Consider the following 25577-nt stretch of genomic DNA (forward strand, 5'->3'; position numbering starts at 1 on the left):
ACACCCCTCCACGAAAATCCTTTCCTTGTGTAAACTAATTATGGTATATCCATACAATGGTATATTATTCAGCCATTGAAAGGAATGGAATACTGATAATGGGCTACAACACGGATGAACCTTGAAGGCATTACACTAAGTGAAGTAAGCCAGACACAAAAAGACAAATACTGTGTAATTCCACTTATACAAAATATCTAGAACAGGCAAATTCGTAAAGACAGAGAGTAGGATTCGGGTTACCTCTGGAAACCTGAAGGGAAAATGGGGGAAGGGGAGAATGGAAAGTCATTATTAGTGGGTAGTGATGGTTGTACAAGATTGTGAATGTAGTTTATGCCATTGAATTGTACATTTTAAAATAGTTAAAATTCCAATTTAAAAAAATTTTTACTGTATCTTCCTTATCTATTTGCCTATCAATGGACACTTAGGTTGCCTCCATGTCTTGGCTATTATAAATAAGGCTGCAATAAGTGCATGGGTGCAGATGGCTTTTCAAATTAGTGTTTTCACTTTGTAGGGGTAAATATCCAATAGCAGAACTATCAGGTCATATGGTTTTTCTATTTAAAATTTTTGAGGAGCCTCCATACTCCAAACTGGCCACACCAGTTTGCATTCCCACCAACAGTGTATGAGGGTTCCTTGTTCTCCACATTCTCACCAACACCTGTTATTTCTTGTGTTTGTTTTTTTTTTTTTAATTTCAGCCATTCTCACTTGTGTAAAGTGATATCTCATGGTGGTTTTAATTTGCATTTCCCTGATGATGAGGGATGTTGAGCATTTTTTATGTGTCTGGTTTTGGAAAATGGAAAAATGTCTGATTGAATCCTTTGCACATTTTTTAATTGGATCATTCAGAGGTTTTGGTGATGAATTGTGTAAGTTCTTTGTAGTCTTTGGATATTAATCCCTATTGAATATGTCACTTGCAAATATCTTCTCCCACTTAGTAGTCTGTCTTTTGTTTTGTTGATGGTTTTCTTCAATGTGTAAACCTTTTTATTTTTTTTTTAATTTTTTATTTCTTTTCAGTGTAACAGTATTCATTGTTTTTGCACCGCACCCAGTGCTCCATGCAATCTATGCCCTTTCTAATATCCACCACCTGGTTCCCCCAACCTCCCACCCCCTGCCCCTTCAAAACCCTCAGATTTTTTTCAGAGTCCATAGTCTCTCATGGTTCACCTCCCCTTCCAATTTCCCTCAACTCCCTTCTCCTCTCCATCTCCCCTTATTCTCCATGCTATTTGTTATGCTCCACAAATAAGTGAAACCATATGATAATTGACTCTCTCTGCTTGACTTATTTCACTCAGCATAATCTCTTCCAGTCCCGTCCATGTTGATACAAAAGTTGGGTATTCGTCCTTTCTGATGGAGGCATAATACTCCATAGTGTATATGGACCACATCTTCCTTATCCATTCGTCCGTTGAAGGGCATCTTGGTTCTTTCCACAGTTTGGCGACCATGGCCATTGCTGCTATAAACATTGGGGTACAGATGGCCCTTCTTTTCACTACATCTGTATCTTTGGGTTAAATGCCCAGTGGTGCAATTGCAGGGTCATAGGGAAGCTCTATTTTTAATTTCTTGAGGAATCTCCACACTGTTTTCCAAAGTGGCTGCACCAACTTGAATTCCCACCAACAGTGTAAGAGGGTTCCCCTTTCTCTACGTCCTCTCCAAAACACGTTGTTTCCTGTCTTGTTAATTTTGGCCATTCTAACTGATGTAAGGTGGTATCTCAATGTGGTTATGATTTGAATCTCCCTGATGGCTAGTGATGATGAACATTTTTTCATGTGTCTGAAGCCATTTGTATGTCTTCATTTGGAGAAGTGTCTGTTCATATCTTCTGCCCATTTTTTGATATGATTGTCTGTTTTGTGTGTGTTGAGTTTGAGGTGTTCTTTATAGATCCTGGATATCAACCTTTTGTCTGTACTGTCATTTGCAAATATCTTCTCCCATTCTGTGGGTTGCCTCTTTGTTTTGTTGACTGTTTCCTTTGCTGTGCAGAAGCTGTTGATCTTGATGAAGTCCCAAAAATTCACTTTTGCTTTTGTTTCCTTTGCCTTTGGAGACATATCTTAAAAGAAGTTCCTGTGGCTGATATCGAAGAGGTTACTGCCTATGTTCTCCTCTAGGAATCTGATGGATTCCTGTCTCATGTTGAGGTCTTTTACCCATTTTGAGTTTATCTTTGTGTACGGTATAAGAGAATGGTCCAGTTTCATTCTTCTACATATAGCTGTCCAGTTTTCCCAGCACCATTTATTGAAGAGACTGTCTTTTTTCCACTGTATATTTTTTCCTGTTTTGTCGAAGATTATTTGACCATAGAGTTGAGGGTCCATATCTGGGCTCTCTACTCTGTTTCACTGGTCTATGTGTCTGTTTTTATGCCAGTACCATGCTCTCTTGGTGATCACAGCTTTGTAGTAAAGCTTGAAATCAGGTAACATGATGCCCCCAGTTTTATATTTGTTTTTCAACATTTCCTTAGCGATTCAGGGTCTCTTCTGATTCCATACAAATTTTAGGATTATTTGCTCCAGCTCTTTGAAAAATACGAGTGGAGTTTTGATCAGAATGGCATTAAAAGTATCGATTGCTCTAGGCAGTATAGATATTTTCACAATGTTTATTCTTCCGATCCAAGAGCATGGAATGGTCTTCCATCTTTTTGTGTCTTCTTCAATTTCTTTCATGAATGTTTTGTAGTTCCTCGAGTATAGTTCCTTTACTTCTTTGGTTAGGTTTATTCCCAGGTATCTTGGTGCTATAGTAAATGGAACCAATTGTCTAATTTCCCTTTCTGTATTTTCATTGTTAGTGTATAAGAAAGCCACTGATTTCTGTACATTGACTTTGTATCCTGCCACATTGCTGAATTGCTGTATGAGTTCTAGTAGTTTGGGGGTGGAGTTTTTGGGTTTTCCACATAAAGAATCGTGTCATCTGCGAAGAGAGAGAGTTTGACTTCTTCATTGCCAATTTGGATACCTTTTATTTCTCTTTGTTGTCTGATTGCTGTTGCTAGGACTTCTAATACTATGTTGAACAAGAGTGGTGAGAGGGGGCATCCTTGTTGGGTTCCTGATCTCAACGGGAAGGCTGCAAGCTTTTTCCCATTGAGGATTTTATTTTTATGTAGCCCTAATTATTTTTGTTTTTGCTTCCCTTGTCTTAGGAGATGTATGTAGAAAGATGTTGCTATGGCTGATGTGAAAGAAATTACTGTGTTCTCTTCTAGGATTTTTATGATTCAGGTCTCATATTTAGGACTTTCATACTTTTTGAATTTGTTTTTGTATATGGTGTGAGGAAGTGGTCCAGTTTCATTCTTTTGCATGTAGCTGTCCAGTTTTTCAAGCACATTTATTGAAGAGACTGTCTTTCCCATTGTATATTCTTGCTTCCTCTGTCATAGATTTACTGACCCTATAAGCATGGGTTTATTTCTGGACTCTATCTATGTGTCTATTTTTATGCCAGTATCATACTGTTTTAATTCTTATGGCTTTGTAGTGGATCTTGAGATCTGGAATTGTGATATCTCTAGCTTTGTCTTTCATTCTCAGGACCTTTTGTGGTTCCACCAAATTTTAGGACTATTCTAGTTTTGTGGAAAATGTTTTTGGTATTTTTACAGGGATTTCATTAAATCTGAAAACTGCTTTGGGAATGTGGACATTTTAACAATATTTGTCCTTTGAACTCATGAGCATGAAATATCTTTCCATTTGTTTATGTCATCTTTAATTTCTTACAGTTTTCAGAGAATAGGATTTCACCTCCGTGGTTAGGCTTATTCCTAGGCATTTTATTCTTTTTGGTGCAATTGTAAGTGGATTTAATTTCTCTTTCTGCTACTGTATTATTAGTGTATAGATATGCCTAGTGGTGGGCATTAAGGAGGGAATGGATTCCATGTGCAATTTAAAAGAATGTGTATTCTGTTGTTTGGGGAGGAAATATCTATTATGTCCATCTGGTTTAATATGTCATTTAAAGACAGGATTTCCTTACTGATCTTTTACATGGATGATCCATCCATTGATGTGAGTTGGGTGTAAAGCCCCCTATTATTATTGTATCTTGCTGATTTCTCTATGTCTGTTAATGTTGCTTTGTGTATTTAGGTGCTCCAGTGTTGGGTGAGTAGACATTCAATTTACTATATCTTCTTACTGGATTGATCCCTTCATCACTATATAATGCCCTTCTTTGTCTCTTGTTAGTCTTTGTTTTAAAATCTATTTTGTCTAATATAAGTATTGCTCCCCTGGCTTCTTCTTTTTTTTAATTTGCATGATGAATGTTTTTTTTATCCCTTCACTTTCAGTCTGTATATGTCTTTGGGTCTGAAGAGGGCCTTTTATAGGCAGCAAAGAGATAAGTCTTTTTTTTTTATATATCCATTCTGCCACTCTATATCTTTTGATCAGAGCATTTAGACCATTTACATAAAATTCCATTATGTCTCTGAAAGATTTCTTTGTTGGCTAATGTGGGGGATGATCTATAGAGGAGTGATGCTAGATGCTGGGGTATATGTATATATTTTTATGTTATAAAACATTTAAAAAATCTATTTTCTGTTTATGTTAACCAAAATTGATTTCTGATACTTGCAACTAAGAATGTCTGATCACTATCTGAGATGGAAGTTATGCTCTAGGTCACAACAGTAATGAGGAGCCCAAATTATGTTGAAAACCATAAAAAAAAACAAATTAATAAAAGCTAGAGAGTAAACAACAGTTTTCCAATGTCCAAACTAGAACTGGGGATTCTTTACCATGGTTATCAAATTTTGTAACCATGCAAAATGGGAAGATGAGTTTTAGAAGCAACCAGGAGGGAAATGATTTTAACAGTATCCCTTTCAATTTTAAATAGAAAAATATATCAAAGACAGAAACTCTAGCTGTAGGTCTTCTATTATGCACTACAGCAAATTCAATAACAATTCCTCTGCTGAACCAGGAAGCCCTAGGGTCATGGAGTCACAAAGGACAAGGTCGTACCTAGGCCAGCCTTCCTGGATGAGGATGCTTTTCATGGAACCCATACTTCCTCAGGGTAGAAGCCCACCCCCCAGGATGGTGAGTAGAGAATCTCAAGTCAAACAGAGGTCCTTATCATTGTAGCCGGGGTGCTAAATTCTCAGTGCTGGGCTAAAGGAGTAAAACCAGTTAAGTTGCTACTCCAGCTGTGTTCTCCAATCCTAAACTCTCCCTCTAGACTGCTTCAGTATCTCTAACTCCTCTCCATCCCCAAGCCATTGGTCAAGTTTAAGTGTCATCTGTCACATCAACCAGAACAATAGCTTCCTGAGTCTCATTCATTCATCAAATATCTACTGACTACCAACTATGTGCCAGGCACTGTTCTAGACCCTGGAGAAAAGTAGTGAACAAAAGAGACAGAACCTTCAGGGAGCTGTGAACCCCAGCATCTAATATCACTCCTCTACACTTCATCCCCCACATTAGCCAACAAAGAAATATTTCAGGAACACAAATCCTATCATGGCCCTCCCAAGCTGAAAATCCTCCCCTCACTCCTCACTCCCAAGGATGAAGTTCAAGTTCTGTGCCCCACAAAACCCTTTTAGACTTAGCCCCACCAAACCATACAGCCTCACCTTCACCTTCTCCCTGACCCAGCCTCCTATTTATGGTGAAAAGAACTCGGAAAAAACAGCAACAAGTACCACTTTGTGCACCTGGAACTTGTGGGCAGAGGGATCAGCAGGGGTCGCCAGGGACCTGTCTTCTTGGTACCCTGAAAAGAAGGATTGTTAGGCTGCAGCACAGCTGTGTGTGCAGTAGGTCATCAGAGGGCTCTATCCCTTGTTGTTCTCCATTTTGGGGGACCAAATGTGGAAAAGGCTTTGCCCCAACAATTAGAAAAAAGAAACATTTAAGACTCAGGCACCAAGGGATAGAGGCTGAAGTGGCAGGTAGGTAAAGAGGACTGCTGGGAGGTGACAGCTGCTACTACTGGATCCCCTGGGAGCCCCCATTCCACAGGAAACAGAGTTAAGGTACAGCTAATTCTGAGGAGAGAAGAGAGCTTACCCAGGTCTCATGGGAATTATAGCCTCTTTTGGGATCAGAGATTCATTTGTCCTTGCTCCCCTTGTTGTCAAGTAACCCAGAGACAGCCCCTGGTGTCATTCATCTGTCACTTCCACCCATCTCCAGCCACATCCCCTCACAGCATATCCCCATCCAAGGCCCCAGATACACCAAGCATTCCTCTAGTATTCTAAGTACTCTGATACCACCGTGCCTTTACACATATGCTTCCTGGTGCCTATGGCATTCTCTTCCCTATATGGAGAATTCTTTCCATAGATGTCAAAGCGAACATCTGTCAAAAGGAAGTGGTTCTATGTCATCATTCAAAGCCTGACTTCTCTTTGCTGAGACCTCTGACCACCCCTATACATGTATACTATTTCATGCATTGGGCAGAATTAAATTTACACTCACTGGGAGACCTGTTAATCTCTTCTTATTACAATCTACTTTTGTACACATTGCCTCTCCAATAAATTGTGAGCTTCTCAGATGTAGTATCATGTCTGCCATCTCTATGTTCTGCCTGCCACAGAAATTGTTTGTGGAAGATATCAACTGGAGTAGAAACACCATTTTCCTGCCATAGAATCTTAGCACATGTTGTTCCCTCAACTCTTCCCATCAATTCAAATAACTGGAGTCTTCTTATTCTATAGGTCTCAGCTTAAATATCACCTCCTTGTAAACCAGTATAAAATAGCACCCTGTTCTTTGTCTCCATAGAATTTTGCCTAATTTATAATTTCATGTTCATGGGCTATCTCTCCTGCTTGACTATAATCTCCATGATACATAGAAGTGCCTATTTTATTCACCACTGTATGATACAGTGGTGAGGAGGTGGGGTGGGGGAGTAGCTTAATCTGCAAACTTTTTTTTTTTTTAAAGAAGGAAGCGTATCTTGAGGAAGTGGTGATGCAACATGGTGGCTTAAGTGGGTAGGAGAAGAATAAATGAAACAAGATGGGATCAGGAGGGAGACAAACCATAAGTGACTCTTAGTCTCACAAAACAAACTGAGGGTTGCTGGGGGGAGGGGGGTTGGGAGAAGGGGGATGGGGTTATGGACATTGGGGAGGGTATGTGCTTTGATGAGTGCTGTGAAGTGTGTAAACCTGGCGATTCACAGAACTGTACCCTGGGGATAAAAATATGTTTATAAAAAATAAAAAATTTAAAAAAAAAGGAGGAAGCATATCTGACCCAGAAAAAAAGACAGGTTAATGAGACATTCTTTCTGTACACCCAGCCCTGCCCCACTCCCACCCAAGAGGTCCAGGGATCAGTGGTTCTCTACCTTGTTGCACAGTGGAATCACCTGGGCAGTTTTAAATATTACAGACGCCTGGCCCCCCTTATCATGTATCCCAACTGAATTATCAGGGGTATTGCCCAGACATGGTGAGGTTCAGATGCTGCCCCACTGATTCTAATGTACAGCCAGGGCTAGGAGTCACTGCCCTACAGTGGGGCTTGGTCTTCCAGGTTTTTAATGGCTTTATGGGCTGCCAGATCTGTCACCCGAGCTCATTTTTGGCACCTAACAGAGATAAGCCAACACACCTCTGTCCACCTAAGTACCAGCACCTGCGCTCCTTAGAGCAAGTAACATGTAAGATGTGGTAGGTTCTGGTGCTCCACCAAGAGGGACCCAATAAACAGATGGGATTGAGTAGGCAGAGCTGGATTGCTGCAAATAGGAGCTAAGGCAGTTGTTCCCTCAGGAAGCGGCTAAGGAGGCCAGATGGTCATTCAGCTAGGACTTTGTTTCTCCATCCTCAAATGGGTCAAATAAACTTTTCATGGGGCAGGTCTCCAGCCAGGTTCTCCCTAATCCTGCAAGTGAGAAATGGGACACAAGAGGCACCCGGGTGGCTCAGTTGGTTAACTGTCTGCCCTCAGCTCAGGTCATGATCTCCAGGTCCAGGGATCAAGTCCGGTGTCAGGCTTCCTGCTATGCAGGGAGTCTGCGTCTCTCTCTCTCCCTCTGCCCCTCCTCACTGCTCATTCTCTCTCTCTCTCTCAAATAAATAAATAAAAAGTAATGGGACACAAGACTTGTAGCTAATTCTGAATACAGACCTCATTGCTTCAGCACGAGCATTTTTTAAAACATTTAATTTAAATTCAATTAATTAATATATAATATAATATTGGAACATAAACATTTTTGAGTAGAGAAAAGTTGTCATCAAATCTATGTTTAAAAAGATGCTCTGACAGTGGGGTTTTTATTAGTAGTATAATATCTTCCAGTCCACAAACTTTTAGTGCATTTCCTCTTGATACCAATCACTGATCTAGAGGTAGGAAATTTTAAAAATAAATAAATAACATACAACCTCTCCTCTTCATAAGCTAGTGGGGAAACTCGGCTGATAAATAGATCACTATAGACAAGGGGGAAATGGGAAGCCAAGGGTGTGCCCAAAGTATCATGGGTGACCAGGAGGCAATTCCTGAACTAAGTCAGAGGATGGATGGCACTTGGCTAAGTGGAGGTCAGGAAAACTTCTGCGGCAGAAGGTCAATGTGAACAAAGGCTACTTGAAGATTGGGGATAGCCTGACAGGAAACTATACTGACTGGAGGGAGCCACCAGGCATTGTGAGGCATAATGTATGGAGAAAGGAATCATAATAGCAAATGGCTTACACAGTGCTTACTATGTGACTGACATGATACTAAGTGTGTGTATATGTATGTGTGTGCATTTATTTTATGTACCTATCTATGTCTGTATTTGCCCATTCAGTTCTCATAGCAACCTAATGAAATAAGATTATCACCCCCATTTTACAGATGGGGAAACCAGGTCACAGGCAATAAAAGTAACTGCCCCAAATCACATAGCAAGTGACAGAGCCAAGATTTATACCAAAGTAGGCTGGCTCCACAGCATATACTCTTAATGCCATGTTCCATGTGATTAGCTAGCTTTTGTGACAGGTCACTGAGCAAGCCATGCTTAAAGAGACTGATGCTATCATGTAACAAAGGAAGCCATTGGATTATTCTATATCAGAAAGTGGGATCATCACATGCATACAGAGACAAAATTGTTGGAGGAGATTTGAGGGCAGGAATAGCCAGAGAAGATTGGCTATAGAACAGGGAAAAGAAAAGTATGAATCAGGGCCATTGTTCCACTGGTGAAAAGGAGAAAAAGGGATTGAGAAAAATTCTGGCTTTTGAATTAGTGGGACTTTATGATTGATTAGAATTGGACAGATGGCATGGAGTCAGAATGTCACCCAGAGTTCTAATTTGAATGGAAAATAGAATTGAGGGGGGAGGGATTATAGCCATATTTAGACATGCTGGGTTTGGGGTATCCAAGAGCACTCAGTAGGGATAGAGGACAGACAGCTGGATGTGCTGCTTCCACAATGTCCATGTGACCAATAGCTTTCTGTGAGCATAACAGGGAGGGGGAGGTGAGGACAAATGTTACAAGAGGCCCCACTGTCTATTTCTCTCATAACTCTAAGTACCTCTCCACAAAATAGGTTATCAGTACCGGTCATTTATCAAACTCCCCAAGGTACTGAAACACTCCTTTTTGGCTGGCATTCAGTTATTTCTCTACAACCAAGCAAAGTCAGATTTTCACTTATCAAGCTCTATTCGTTATTCTAATTTAATTTCTCTGCAACCAGAGTTAGAACTTTTTTTTTTTTTTTTTTTTTAATGTGAAGTCGTTCTGACCTGAAAAGCACAATTGCTTCATACCATCATGACAGGTCAATTTCAGAACACAAGAGGTTATAGCATAACTTTCAGGCTCATTTCTGAGAGGTGAACCTCAGTCCAGCAGTCTGGGGCCTCTCAGGCAGTTTGCTGAAGTGGTGAAACTCCTCTTACTGCTGCTGTGCAGATTCAGGTCAGAACACAGTAGCCAACGAAATAGCCCCAGAATACCGACTGCCTCCTGGTGTTCTCTCTAGCTTCCCCAGCTCAGCTGAAGATGAGAAAAGCAGCTTCCCCACTTGCAGGAGACATGGATATCCATGTGCTCCATTTCCAAAATCTACACCCAAGGAATCCACTTCTTTCTGATGTGGTCTCCAGTCAGCTCGGTCACTCCATTTCGTCTCCACCCTTCACCCTCTTAGTCCCCGCCCATCACAGCAGGAACACAAACTAACATCAATCATGGCATTGAAAGCCATGCTATCCCACCTAGTACCACAGAACTTTATCATTGGTCAGTTTGACATTGCCCTCATCCATTTGCATTTACAAACAGATGTAAGACATCTCAAGATGGTGGAGAAAGCTAATATTCTGTTGAGGGGATGTTGCAATGACTTGCTATCAATGCAATAACCACTCCCTTCTATTCCATAGGGGTAGCAAAGTGTCCAGCTAATCGCCTCCAGGGATCTCAACAAGAGGGAAGTGTTGAGCTTCTGGGGAGCTATTTTAAAGAGAGCTAACTCAGCTGAGTGGACACCCTTTGTCCCTACACCTTTTTTTTTTTCCTACTGGCATGCTGATGTGACAGATGTGACAGCTGGAGCTCCTCGGCCCTAGCTGCTGACCTTCAGATTTCTTTTAAAATTCAGACAATAACCTGATAATGTGTTTAAGCCACTGCATTTGAATTTTGGTTCCTAGTGGCTTTGCTACTGTGATTTCCTCCTGAGACTGGAAAGTAAGAAGACCTAGACTGGCCTTCCCCAGCCTTAGCAGATACTTCTTTGGGAACATCCACTATAGCACGGCATTGAAATTACTGTTATATGTGTTTATCTTCCCCCCTAGAGTGAGCTCTTTAAAGGCAAACACTCTTGACGTATTCATGATTGTGGAGCAGCACCAAGCATAGACCTAGCACAAGGCAAGAACTGTGCAAAAGTATGTTGAATAAATAAGTGGAAGGTGCACTGGGGATCTTGTGTTAATGACCGAATCCCTGGAATTAGCTAACTGATGAAGTTATGCACCATCAGTCTTATATGTAGGATGCCAGTATTTTAATCAAAATGCAAAATGCACCAGGCTTCATTGTCTCCACAGAGTGGTTGCTGAATTGATGCCTCCTTGGGGTGAGAAGAAACCCTTCCTAAGCATTAAAATATTCCACCATGATTAGTCACTCAATAAAAAAACATTGTATTTCTTGAGGATCTTCTAGTGCTTGATAATTAACCCTAACATCTGCTTAGTGTGTTCAATGTCTTCGTTGCCCCATTTTACTGGTAAGAAGCCTGTGGTCCAGATTGTGAAATGAAGTCATGTACCATTCCACAGTAAGGCAGGGATCTGAGCCAGACTCTGTCCACACTACATCTATATTACCTCACTTCCTTTCTACTTCACAGCAGTTTCAGTACTGAGGTTGAGATAGTCTCAGTTCCAAAAGAGAAAACACCAATGCACAGAAGGAGGCCTATGTCTCCCACCCTATGATCTCAAGGCTCTTTTAGCCCCAAGCAAAGAATTGATAAGAGGGAGGGAAAAGGGCCGTGAGTCACTAGCAGTCTGAAGCCCCAGAGTTCCTCCTAAGACCTGAAAACGTGTGCAATTGCCTAAATTAAAATCAATATGCTGCTTGGCTGGAAGGCTGCACAATTGTTTTTGAAGCTGGGTATATTATGTTCTAAATGTTTAATCTGGCAGAGGCCATAAAAGACGAGTTCCAGGCCATTTGGAGCTTATATTGTGAACAAGATGGTCTGGGTGTCCGCTAAAACAAAAAAAAAAAAAGACAGAAATCCCAACAGAGTGGCACAGACAAATTGATCTGGTTCTGAGCTAGGCATCAGTTTGGGGTGAAAGAGACTCCTTTGTTGATAAGAGAAAGGCAATGATAAAAGCAAAATGGTCAGCCGTCAGACCTTACTTTTTAATGCTTGGGGAGGCTTCCCTGAGATGGCAAAGAAATCAATATGTCTCCAGCGGACGTGCTGATTCATGACACCAGACAGTCAACAAAGGCAATCCTACCTTCCAGATGTTAACAAAGGACCATTTAGCATGCACAAGTCTGATGCCCTGCGTGCCCAGGAGGGCAGATCCTCCCAACACAAAGCCTGCGCTGAAATAAACACACATAGAGTCCCCCTAAGGAATCCTCCTTTTGAAGGCTTCCTGGCCAGGGGGAAAAGTCTAGTATAGTGGTTAAATGTTCAGGCGTAAGTGTTAGATGTAAACTCAGATTCTAGCTCTTCCACCTACTCAGTACATCCCACTTTGTAACCTGTTTGTCTAGGCCTCTATTTCCTCAGCTAGTGGATTCCTTGTAGGAATAGGAGTACTGGTGTACCAGCAGTGACGTGAGAATTAAAGAAGATAATCACTGGTACAGTTTTCGGTATATAGTAAGTGATGAGTAAGTGTTACCTATTAATATGAAGGTTCTCAGTATGTAAAAGAGCATGGACCAGGCACGGCAACATGTAAATGCCATAAAAAGCCAAGACTTGGCCTCTCTTTTTCATACTACAAGCATTAGGTACTTTCTTGGCAACAGACAGTATATGCCATCTCTCGGTTACTATTGTGCCAAGGGTATGGCATTAGGATTTCAGAGCAGAGCAGAGCTTGAGCCTTGAAGCAAACTCACTGAAGTGTACTCAGGGTTTATCAGATTGAATCCTCCTTCTGGAAATATCCCCAGGGTATGAAGGCCATCACAAATTGTATACTTATTACATGTCAGATATAGTATCAAGCACTTTCCAGCTACTCACACTGATTTCTTATAATTCTGTGAACAAAGAGAGGTACAGAGAGGTTGGAAAATTTGTCCACAGTCACACAGCAATCTTGGAAGGAGGCAGAAATCATGGTTTTTCCAAATTTGGGTTTCTAAATCCAGTATTTTTTTCCACGATATAACAGCTGTGCCTTTATTTATAGAAATATAAATAAGATTGCAACGGATATGTTTAGCTTGCTTATGAAAGCCAACAGTTTTTAAGACTCTATAAAATTACTTTAATTTAACCCATCTGTCTACAGAAACTTACTGCAATAATTACAAATGTTGTTACCTATTCATTTAAAGAACAAATATGCAAATTGTAATACTGTGCTATGCCAATAGTGTGCATCAGCTAGTTTTTCAGTAAAGAAGTATCACCCTATACTAGAAGATTACTTCCATAGAAAAGTGGGTTCAAATCCTGGCTCTTACCATGCAGTAGTTCTGTGGTTTTGGACAAGTTCCTTAACTTCACCGAACCTCTATTTCCTCATACATAAAAGGCAGTTTTTAGAGGGTGCCTGGGTGGCTCAGAGGGTTAAGCCTCTGCTTTCAGTGCAGGTCATGATCTCAGGGTCCTGGGATCGAGCCCCGCATGGGGCTCTCTGCTCAGTGAGAGTCTGCTTCTTTCTCTCTCTCTCTCTCTGCCTGCCTCTCTGGCTGCTTGTGATCTCTGTCTGTCAAATAAATAAATAAAATCTTTAAAAAAAAAAAAAGGCAGTTTTTAATACTAATTCCAGGGCCACTGCAACAATTGCATAGATAATATATATAAGGTACCAGTGTCTGGTACTACTAAATAATGGGAAACTATCATTATTCCTGGGAAATAACCCTTCTTTAAAATATTCTCTGATTCAGAGATACTACTATTCAAATAAGCAAATTTCACTAACACAGAAGTCTGATAAGCCAGCAATTCCACTTCCAGGATTTCAGCCCAAGGAAATGCTCATAACTGCAGAGAAGGATGTGTGTGTGTGTGTGTGTGATGATATGAATTACAGAATTCTTCATAATAGTGGGAAAAGGGAAATAATCTACATATCCATCAAAAGAAGAATGGCTACATGAATTATGATTTATCTATATCAGGACAAACTTCTTCTGTATAGAGCCTGAGAGCAAATATTTTCAGCTTTTGTGGGCCATGCAGCCTGTGACACTGCTCCGTGTTGCTGTTGTACTAATAAATCAGCTAAAGACAAAAGGTAAAATAATGGACCTGGACATGTCTCAAAATAAAACAAAACAAAACTGTATTTAGAAAAATAGATAGATGGCCACGTTGGCTTCAGTGTTTTCCAACCTCTGGTATATATGGCTGAAGACTATACAACTATTAAAAATGATAATAATCAAGTAGACTGGCATGTATTAGGATGGAAAGATATCACAAGGACTCCTACAAATCATAAGAAAAAAGTAAACATGGGGGCGCCTGGGTTGCTCAGATGGTTAATTAAGCCTCTGCCTTCAGCTCAGGTCATGATCTCAGGGTCCTGGGATCGAGCCCCACATCCGGCTTTCTGCTCAGCAGGGAGCCTGCTTCTCCCTCTCTCTCTGCCTGCCTCTCTGCCTACTTGTGATCTCTCTCTCTGTGTGTCAAATAAATAAATAAAATCTTTATTTAAAAAAGGAAGAAAAAGGTAAACAACACAATAAAATTGGGGAGAGAATATGAACAGGCAATTCGTAAAAGAGAAAATTCAAATGGCCAGTTTTAAAAGTTGCTCAACTAATTAACTTTTCCAAATCCAAACTGAAACAGGAAGATTCTATTTGTATTCACGATATCTGCAAAGCTTTAAATGCTGACAAAATCAAGAGTTGGTGATACTGTAGAGACAAGAGTACTCTGATACACTGTTAGAGCAAATACAAATAAGGACAATCACTTTGAGAATTTCTTTGGCAGAGTCCATTAAAACTGTAAATGTGCATATCCTATGACCCAGCATTTCCCCTTCTAGGTCTATCCCCCAGAGAACCATGTTCACATGTGTTCAAAAAGATTGAATAAGGAAACTAACTGAAGCATTATAATAGCAAGAAAATGAAAATAACCTAAGGATCCCCAATAATGGAATGGACAGATATAATGCAATACATTCATGTGACAAAGTACAATTCAGCAGTTAAGAGCTGTAAACCAAATCTATGTTTATAAACGTAGGTAGAGCTCAGAAATACAATGCCAACTTTCAGAACAATCCTTACAGTATGATACCATTTAGGTAAGAACTGGAAACAAACAACAAACCATAAGCTTGTTACAGGTATATGTACATGTATATAAAAGCACTTATTTATTTTTATTTAAGTTCAATTTAGTTAACATATAGTGTATTATTAATTTCAGGAGTGGCATGTAGTGATTCATCATTTGCATATAAAACCCAGTGTTCACCACAAGTGCCCTCATTAATACCCATCAGCCATTTACCCTACCCAACACCCACATTTCCTCCAAAAACCCTGTTTGCTCTCTAAAAAGTCTCTTATGGTTTGCCTCCTTCTGTTTTTATCTTGTTTTATTTTTCCTTCCCTTCCCTTATGTTCATCTGTTTTGTTTCTTAAATTCCCCATGAGTGAAATCATATGGTATTTCTCTTTCTCTGACTGACTTATTTCATTTAATGTAATACCCTCTAGTTCCATCCACATTGTTGCAAATGGCAAGATTTCATTCTTTTTGATGGGCAAGTGATATTCCTGTGTGTGTGTGTGTGTGTGTGTGTGTGTACACACCACATTTTTATCCATTTACCTATCTATGGACATCTGGGTTCTTTCCATACATTGGCTATTATAGACATTGCTGCTATAAACATTGGGGTATTTAAAGAAAGATTTGGAAGCATATTCACTAAACTCAAAAAGTAGTTACCTTGAAGCATAGGAGAGAAGAACAGAATTAGAAGTGGTAGATCAAGAAGACTTTAGCTTACCCATAATGTTCCACCTTTTTAAAAAGAAATAATTATGTCTTATCTTGTAATCTTGTAATAATTATGTCTTATCTTGTAATCAAAATAAATTTTCAATAAATAAATAAATTTTCAATTAATTTCAAGTGTTCCTGATACAACCACAGGGAAACTAAACTCTGAGAAACAAACTGAGGATTGCTGGAGGGGAGGTGGGTGGAGGAGAGGGGCAACTGGGTGATGGGCGTTAAGGAAGGTCCTTGGTGTAACGAGCCGTGGGTATTATGTACAGCTGATGAGTTACTAAATTATAACTCTGAAACTAATAATTTTTTTAAAATTCATGATATAGTAAATGAATATCCAAGTTACAAAACCACATATATTGTATGATGGCATTTTATTTTTTAAATTTTTACAAGTTGTTTTTGTGTGTGTTTGTGTGTGTGTGTGTCTATCCATTTGTCTGTCTGTCTGGAAAGGTATATACCAAATAGTTAATAGGTTTATACAGTTGTGGGAAGGGAACTAAAGCCTGTGAAAGAATAATATATTAGTCTTCTCTGGCTGTCATAACAAAAAACCACCAGGTGAGTGGTTTAAACAACAGAGAGTTCTGGAGGCTGTACACAGACACAGTTGTTTGAAAATTTGATTTCTGGAGAGGTCTCTCTTCCTGGCTTGTAGATACCCACCTCCTTGCTGTGTCTTCATGTGGCCTTTTCCTCAATGTGTTCCCCAAAGAGAGAGGAAGGGGTTAAGGGGAACAAGCCCTAAGAACCTTAGTCCTCTCTGATCAGGGCCCCACCCTTATGACCCATTTAACCTTAATTAACCTTGGAAGCCCTTTTTCAAATACAGCTATACTGGGGGCTGGAGCTTCAATATATGAATTTTGAGGCAACACAAACATCAGTTCATAACAGATACTTTCCCTCTATTAATGAGAAAGTATGGTGTGGAGCTCATACTGCAGTTGGAGTTGGCTAGATTCTCACCCTACCTGTGTCACTTCAGAGCAGCATGGCCACGTGAAAGTCAACCTCAGTTTCTTCATCTGAAAAGTCAGGATAATACTGTTACTTAATATGGTGGTTACACGTGCCAGGCACTCTTATAAGTACTTGATTTACTCTCTCTCTCCCTCTCTCTCAGTTCAACATATGAGGTAGGATCATACACCCATTTCAGAGATGAGGAAACTGAGATGCAAAGAAATCAGGGACTTGCCCAAATTCTAATGCTGGAATGTGGCAGACTTGGTTCAAGAGAACATAATCTCAAGTCATAAGCAGTACTCTAAATGTAAGTTATTGTTTTCACTTTAAGTTACATGTACAAATATGTATAAGTTTTTTGTGTAAGTTTTATAATCCTTGAATTTTATAACTTAGAATATGTGTATATATGTATACCTATGTGTACATGTGTATATGTGTGTATATATGTAGTATTAGTTTCTTATTGCTGCTATAACAAATTACCAAGAAACTTAGTGTTTAAAACAATAAAAATTTATTATTAACAGTTAAGGAGGCCAGAAATCTAAAACCAAGATGGTGGCAAGGCTGTATTCCTTCTAGAGGATTCAAAGAAGTATCCATTCCCTTGCCCCCTCTAGCTCCTAGAGGTTGTTTATACTCCTGACTCGTATTGCCTTTCTCCACCTTCAAAGTGTATCATTTCCACCTCTGGCTCCAACACCACATCTCCTTTTACTGACTCTAACTCCTCCTTTTACAAGGAGGTCCCTCTTACAAGGACTTGGTCATTATGTTGGGCCCACACAGATAATCCAAGAAACTCTCCCTACCCCAGAATCCTTAAATTAATCATATCTGCAAAGACTTTTTGCTATATAAGGTAACATATTCACAGATTCTCAGAATTAGCATATGGTCATCTTTGGGGGCCATGTATCAGACAGAACACACACACACACACACACACACACACACACACACACACTCACACAGTGTTTAATGGAGGAAATCTGATATATTAACTGCACATTATACATATATATGTATACTGACTAATAGCACATTTGCCTTCACAGCACATTAAACACACACTGTATTTCCATTTATATAGTTTTTTTAATGGAAGAAAGCTGAGGTCAGGACAAGGGAATCTGACTAAACCTCCTGCTCCAGAAATGAGGGCCGCAGGACGTCAGGTGTCATGTCTGTCCACAGGTTGGGAATCACTGATCTAGTCCAGCACAGGAGGTTAAGAAAAAAGTGGTGACTAAGTGGACACACAAGTTTTCCAGAGCCCCAGAGCACTGCAGATATTTGTTCTGGGACAGCAGAACCACTTGAAGAACCCGCTTCCACCCATGGGTCAGAAAAACATATCCAGATAGAATCAAAGGGCCACTTGTCCAAACTGGTCCCAGGGCTGGGTCTGCATCAGTTTTGACACAGCTCTCTGACACCTCCTTGCTCAGGGTTTGACAATGTCTCCTAAAATAGCTGTACTCTAACCAACCTAAGTACTAAACCTTCTGCTCCAGGAAAGAAGAGAGCATTGTGGTTTCCTTGAAAAATCCTTGCATCTGGTGTTCGGCTGTAAGAGCCTCAATGGTGCCACTAAGTTGATTCTGTTTCTTCTTGAAAACACTCCCCACACAATTCTATGCATTTTAATTTGCAATCAGCAATGCTCTGTCAAGGTAACCACGGTGCTGCTGGGTGACAAGACTCAGCCGCTGCTGTATGGACCCTCAATTATCTCCTGGCTGAGTGTGTTTCAAGAGACCATCTAGAGTTCTAAGTTATACATATTTCCCCCCAAGCCCACTGTACAGCTAGCCTGCCCCAGCTCCCACCATGTGTAAGCCCCACCAGGACATTCTTTTGCTTTGACCTAGGTCTGTGCCAGACCCTTTCCCAATAGTTAGAGATAAATATGGTAGCTCGATAGATATGGTCAACTCCCAAACTACCACTCTAGCTGCACTGCACAAATGAACCTAGACCACAACAGAAAGGCATGGGGGAAGGTCAGAGGCCAGAGGATCCAGTCTCTCTGCATGCCCTGCTGCTGCCATTTGGTCAAGGAAGAGGTGCCCTATGGAGAGTGAGCCTCAAGTGGATTGACACAATGTCCCTGTCACTAACCCTGTCACCACATCTTATGCAAGTCACTTCTACTCACTTATCAGAGTGAGTCTGTGTGTCCTATATCAGACCAGTTTATGGGCCTTATAACAGCCCATGGCACTGTCATTTGCATTTATTACAGATTGTCATTAAGATTTCTTCTAGCTCAAAAAATCCACATTTTATTGAGGTAAGCTCTGAATTACTTATGGAAAAAAATGAACCAAGCCATGATTTTTTTTAATTAAAATTACTTTAAAATGAAAAGTTTGTATACTTGACAATTTTCAGGGTCAAGATTGTAATTTGTTTATGTCTTCCATTCATTCATTCTTATACAAATCTTTGAAAGGAAATGGGTGTTGAAAACTGACACATGGTATTTTTTTATTTATTTAAATATTTTTATTTATTTATTTATTTAACAGTGAGAGATCACAAATAGGCAGAGAGGCAGGCAGAGCGGAGGATGGGGGCGGGAAGCAGGCTCCCTGCTGAGCAGAGAGCCTGATGCAATCCCAGGACTTGGGATCATGACCTGAGCTGAAGGCAGAGGCCTTAACCCACTGAGCCACCCAGGCGCCCCAGCACATGGTATCTTTTATCTGGAGTCAAGTTGGAATCCTGTCTTGTAAGACATACATAACTCTTGACACTATGAGCCATATGGCTGAGGGGTTTTCCTCCTTATTTTAAATATGATTTATGTCAAATGTAACAAAGTTCAGAGGCTGAAGGCGCACAGAAAAGAGAAGGAAGGACTATGCATTGAGTAAAGGGAAATGCCTATTGAGCCTATTATAATGGACATTTTCTGTGAGACAGATGTCACCCCTAAATTTAAAATAAGGAAACACATTCAGAGATGTTACATAAGTGACCCAGGTCACACTGCTAATTATGTGGATGTTGGGATTCATAATCTGTCTCTCAATTCCATACTAATGTTTTTACATCGTGCTGCCTCTCCAGCACGTTAAAGCAGGATAAGTTTTCAAACAACCACAGAGAAGAGGGTGTTGGACATGACCATAAAATCTTCAAGTGAGCAATATAAAAGATTATGACAAATAAAGTTGGAGTTAGTTAGTCATAAGCCTGAGCTTCAGTTCTCTCAACATTTCACTGGACATTTCTGAATGTATTACTCTAGGGAGAGACTCTAAACTCATAAGTATATTCTTGGAATTTGGTGTGGAAACCAGGTCAAGATTCCATTTTTTCCCCAAAATGCCCAGAGGACTTTCATGCCTCTCATTATTCTGTTTCTCATTCTCTATTCCTTTCTCCCATAAACTACACAGGCTCAGGCTATGCCCTTCAGAGTCCTGATAGTCCAGAGGATGGCGATATCACAGGTGCCAGTGAGAAGGAGATTGGCAATGACTTGGGATTGGATGGTCTCATCCCCAAGGAGATGCCAGGCACTAGGACAAGCCATGTTTCTGTGGCTTATTGGTAATGGCTATGTTTCACTTAAACTCCACACTTACACTGCTGCCTTCATGGAACTTACGGTACTACAAAGAATTCAGTTTTACAAAGAATGACCCTACTCTCTTTTCTATACTACTGTGTCTTTGATTCTGTCCAAAACTGTTACATTTATTATTGTAGGGCATCCTTAGGAAGAGAAAGAAAAAAACTCAAGCAAATAGCTAATGGTGTTAAGAGGAGTGCCATCATGATAGGAATTCAAATGGACTCTAGATCAAGGTTTCTTCACCTTGGCACTATTGCCATTTTAAGCCAGATCATTCTCAGTAAGAGTTACAAAGCAGAGTGGTCTTCCAATCCTAAATTCCTCCCCCTAGCTAAGTTCTACTCATCCTTCAGGTTCCTGCTTAAACATCACTTTCTGTGATAGTCTTCCCAGCCTTCCTGAATTCTGGTGCTTCCCTGCAGTGTGCTTCCAAGGCACCCCACTGAATGGTGTTGTAAGGTCCATTTACTTAGATGATGTAGCAGAGAATTTGCATAATGTTCTGATCCAGTCTCTTCTATCTGTTGTTTTCCCAGTCCAATTCCTCATTCGTTGTTTTTGTCCTCCTACAGCATCATCGCCAAACTGTCGTCCAGTCTCTACATTCACACCTTCATTTTTTTTAAGAGATTTTATTTATTTATTTATTTATTTATTTATTTATTTATTTGATGGAGACACAGTCAGAGAGAAAACACAAGCAGAGAGAGTGGGGGAGGGAGAAGCAGGCTTCCCACTGAGCAGGGAGCCCAATGCGAGGCTTGATCCAAGACCCTGGAATCATGACGTGAGTGGAAGGCAGATGCGTAACAACCCAGGCGCCACTGAGGCGCCCCTACATTCACAACTTCAGTAATGAACCCACTACATTTTAAGATCTTCATCTCATTGCTGAAGAGTTCAAAGTGTACCCTAATAGTAACTCCCAATCTTTCTTCTTATAATTTCTTCTTAGCCCTGGCTTTACCACCAGAGGCCACTTTCAGAATGACAGATAGATGTAAGCAGCTCAGAAGTATTTAACATTCCCAACCCAAACTGACCTCTGCCAACCACCCATTCTTTCCCTGTATTCACATCTCCTTGACTGGTCAGCTGTGTATTTTCAGGGAATACAGATTCCTGCTTTCTGAATGAGAGATGTGTGATAAGAAAGGTAAACCACAGAAGGGATAAATAAATCTCTTCCATGCCAGCCTAGGAAGTTGGGTCTGGGTCCCAGGGAGAGTCAGGAGCAGATGATCAGCTATGCAATATCTTGAGTCAGAAACCCCCCTGCTCCTGCACAGGGTTTTGTGAATGTTCTTGAGATACCAAAGAGAGACAAATCCTGCATATACTTTGGAGAGTCCAAATGTATATACCAAGCCTCAAACCCTGTCATTTGCCCAATACAGGTGTTAAGGACTGAATGTTTGCATCACCCTCAAAATTCATAGGTCCAAACCCAGCCCCCAACATGATGGTATTTGGAGATGGGGCCTTTGGGAGGCAACTAGGGTTAGAGTACGTTGTGATGGTGGAGCCCTCATGAGGAGAATAGTGGCCTTCTAAGAAGAGGAGGAGAGAGATCTAAACATGCTTGCAATGAGGAAAGGCCATGTGAGGACACAGTGAGAAGGTGGGCACCTGTGAGCCAGGATGAGTGCTCTCACCAAGAACCAAATTGGCCAGCACCTTGATCATGGACTTGTCAGCCTCCAGAACTGGGAGAAATAAACTTCTGTGGTGTAAGTCACCCAGAGTATGGTACTTTGATATGACAGCCTGAGCAGACTAATACACAGCAGGCAACTCAGAAAGAAGTCCATGTGCACAAAGGACATGGAGGAGAGTGCTGGTGTCAGCTTTCTCACCTCAAGGTTCTCACCAAGACCACGAGAAGCCCTCCCTCACAAACCCAGGCTGCTTAAGGAAATACGTTTCTCTCCCCAGAGGATGGCTCCCCTGGTACCATGCCAGGCTCTTTGCTCTCCCCAAAGCCAACTTCAGACCTCCCAGCACCTGTACCCCAGAGGTCCCCACCATTCCTCAGAAAGGAACAGTTACATTTGCATCTAGCCAGCAGCACCCTTACTGCTTAAATGTGATTTAAGGGTCTCTCATGGAACAAAAGCTTATCTTTTCCAGGTGCTCCTGTCTCCAATCTCACTTCCCTTAAAGCATTCTCCACGCTGCTGCCAAAAGGGTCTTTCTAGAACACAAATATAATCTTGCTACTCCCCTGATTACAGCTTGATTGCCTGCTACCTTTAGAGTAAAATCTAAACTTCTTTCTCAAACTTCCCCTGACCTCTCCCTAGGAGTCATGGCTGACTACCCACCACTTAGCCCCCAAATAATATGTCCCACATATCTGGGAGTTCCCCAAAGGTCCACACCCCCTTGGTATACCCTTGTCTGTGCCAATCCCTCTGCCTGGGATGGCCCCTATCCCCCACCCTCATCCCCTCTCTGGGCACTATTCTGTGACCAGCTCACCCCACTCCATATCCACCAGGCTGAATTAGTGGTCCCTTCTCTACATTTCTAAACCCCATATGTTTGCCTCTAATACAGGCAACACATCACAAACTTCTGTATCTGTCCTTTAAATTGCTTATTTCTCCCCTTTACCTGTAAGCCAGGACAATTATTAGTCGTTACTTGTAGCCCTCCTACTCAGTACAGAGCTTGGCACATAGCTGGTGCTTATATATGGTTTCTTGAATGAATAAGTGAATGAATAAGTGGCCTGTAATGATTGAAATAATGATTAGTCTCACCATTATGGCAATTTCTAAAAGCTGCAACTAGGCCATGACCTCGTTAATGCTATATTAACCTCTCCCGTGTATCCCCAAATCCATAAACCACTGTCAATGTCCAAGCTGGTGACTGTTAGCCACATGTGGTCTTTAAGTTATACTAAAATTAAGTAAAATGTTAGTTCCTTGGTCACACTAACCACTAGTGGCTATCATGCTGGACAGCGCAGATGTAGAACATTTTTATCATCACGGAAAATTCTATTAGATAATCCTGGTCTAGAACAAAGCATATGAATTGAGGGTACAAAGTAGAGAATACATATACCTTCACCCTCAGGGAGATCAACATCTAACCTAGTTGATTCTGGCTCATCAGAAATTAGCCAAGCATTTCTGTCTTACCTATGGTTCTGAATATTCATTTTTGTATATATGTAAATTATTTCTCTGTTATGATAAAGTAAACAATTATTTTAAAATTTCTTGCTCCTTAAAATTATCCTGTTTTTTTTTATAATTGCCATATGGCTCACTGATTTACAAGGGTGTTAAGAGACTTAATTAATGTTTATTTAGAGCTTTGCCTGTCAAGGTTGTTATTAGAGGATCCACGGAGATTTTGCTGGTAACAAAAAGTTTGGTGGAAAACCCTAGCTTATTTGAATAGAGGCATGCAAACAACAGGGAGAATTCTCCAGTCAGATTTAATTTATCACTTTCCTTTATCAACTATTTATTGAGCATGTACCATGTGTTTGGCAGTGAAAAGCAGAAGGAAAATGTGGCTCCTGCTGGAAACTAGTCATTACTTCCTAGTAATGGGATCCTTAGCATCCATCAAAATTGCTATCAGTGGGAGTGAAGCTATAAGGAGATGAAATGTAGATGTGGAGGGTACTGGCTGGTGGCTCAGGCTAACCCTGCCTTGATGGGGTCACCATAACCCTGGTTGTTAGCTGTGTGGATCCAGAACTGAATTATGCCCATAAAAAGGGATGGATTATCATCACCATCATCATCATCATCATCATCATCATCGTTATCATCAACATCATCATCATGATAATCACTAACACTTAGATAATATTACTATGTGCCAGGCACTATCTAAGCCATAAGTCATACATATATCACTTATTAATCAATTACTTGCCAAATGTGATAACATTTCTCAGTGACCTAACACTAGTTTTGCATCTGTTCCAGAATCAGAGTTCCAGAATCAGGGAACCTGCTTTAGAAGTCCAGAGATTGCTTGTTGGGATTTGACTACTGTAGAATGCAAGAGGTATCTAGCACCCCCACCTAAGCCTAACCAATTTACTTAGCTCTTAGAGCAGCTGCAGAGTTCCTCCACTTCTTCCAGCTTCTAGACACACTGGTTAGTCAAGGTGCATACTTGGCCTAAATGGGTCATAGCCTCCTCCTTAGGATATATAACCTGGGACAAGAGAAATGTCAGTGAGTCCCCCAGCACTGGTGAAGGCTATAAGGCAAAACTTAGAATTTATAGAAGTCTCCACCATTTGGAGAAAGTGTGTAGAAAGAGAGGTAGAAACCAGCCCATGGGAGAAACAAGAAAAGTCTTAGCCATGTTCAAGCTCCTGGTCCCCTTGTGTCCTGAGCCCAACCTCATCTTTGAACCTCCTATCAGTGTATAGCTTTCATCTTTTCCTTGGATTCCAAGCCAATAAATCTCTTTTGACTACAGGTTATTCAAGTTGAATTCTTTTCACTTACAACCAAAACAGTTTTGACACAGATGTCCTCAATATAATGGTCCAGCCCCTTGGCACAGAGCAAAGGCCCCTGCCTGAACTGGACCCCAACTTTCTCACCAATGTCATGTCCTGCCACCCTCCCTCTCTCAGTGCCCAGAATACACCATGCTCACTCTCTCCTCAGGACTTCTTGCCTAACTCTCAACTAGAAGCCCAAAGATGATAGGGGCTGTATCTGTTTTGTTCGCTTCTTTATTCCCAGAGATGAGTAAAGTGTCTGTCATTCCGTTGGGACACAATGAATATTTGTGGAATGACTTGTGGAATGTGGAATGACTTTGTGGAATGTGAGTCAATACATCAACAGAAACTGAAGAGTCCTGAAGAATTTTTTTCACCCAACCACTGTGAGTTCCTGAGGAACATCCCTGCCTGAAACAGGAGCACTTCTCTAGGTCAAGAACACTGTCTCCCAGATTTTCAGACCCTCTGCCCTGGACAATGCTGGGCATTCAGTGAAAAGTCTGGCCATAATGAAGTTCCCCTGAACTCTCTCACTGCAGACCAGCCTTTTCTATCCGTAAACCTCCTTCAAGCATTGATCTGCAGTTGAGTTTCAGCTGAAGGCAAGTTAATGCACATACTGGTGGGAAATGCTCCATTCGGCTGCGGCTTGATAGCCTCAGTACTCCTACACTCCTTTTTACTGACTGCCTTTTACTAACTTCCCATTTTATGAACTCTTGGGACATTTCTATAGAGAGCTG

The 25577-nt window shown here is 40.8% G+C and overlaps 1 long non-coding RNA gene across 1 annotated transcript in view; it reads right to left on the reverse strand.

The window, feature by feature from the left end:
* The window catches only part of LOC116600342, a 130800-nt gene that overhangs the window by 31634 nt on the left and 73589 nt on the right, over positions 1 to 25577 (reverse strand). Inside the window, exon 3 of the long non-coding RNA XR_004289593.1 lies at positions 16753 to 16806. This is a non-coding gene — a long non-coding RNA (uncharacterized LOC116600342). The remainder of the gene's footprint in view (positions 1 to 16752; positions 16807 to 25577) is intronic.

This window comes from Mustela erminea, chromosome 9 (assembly GCF_009829155.1).
Source record: "Mustela erminea isolate mMusErm1 chromosome 9, mMusErm1.Pri, whole genome shotgun sequence".
Classification (NCBI taxonomy): domain Eukaryota; kingdom Metazoa; phylum Chordata; class Mammalia; order Carnivora; family Mustelidae; genus Mustela; species Mustela erminea.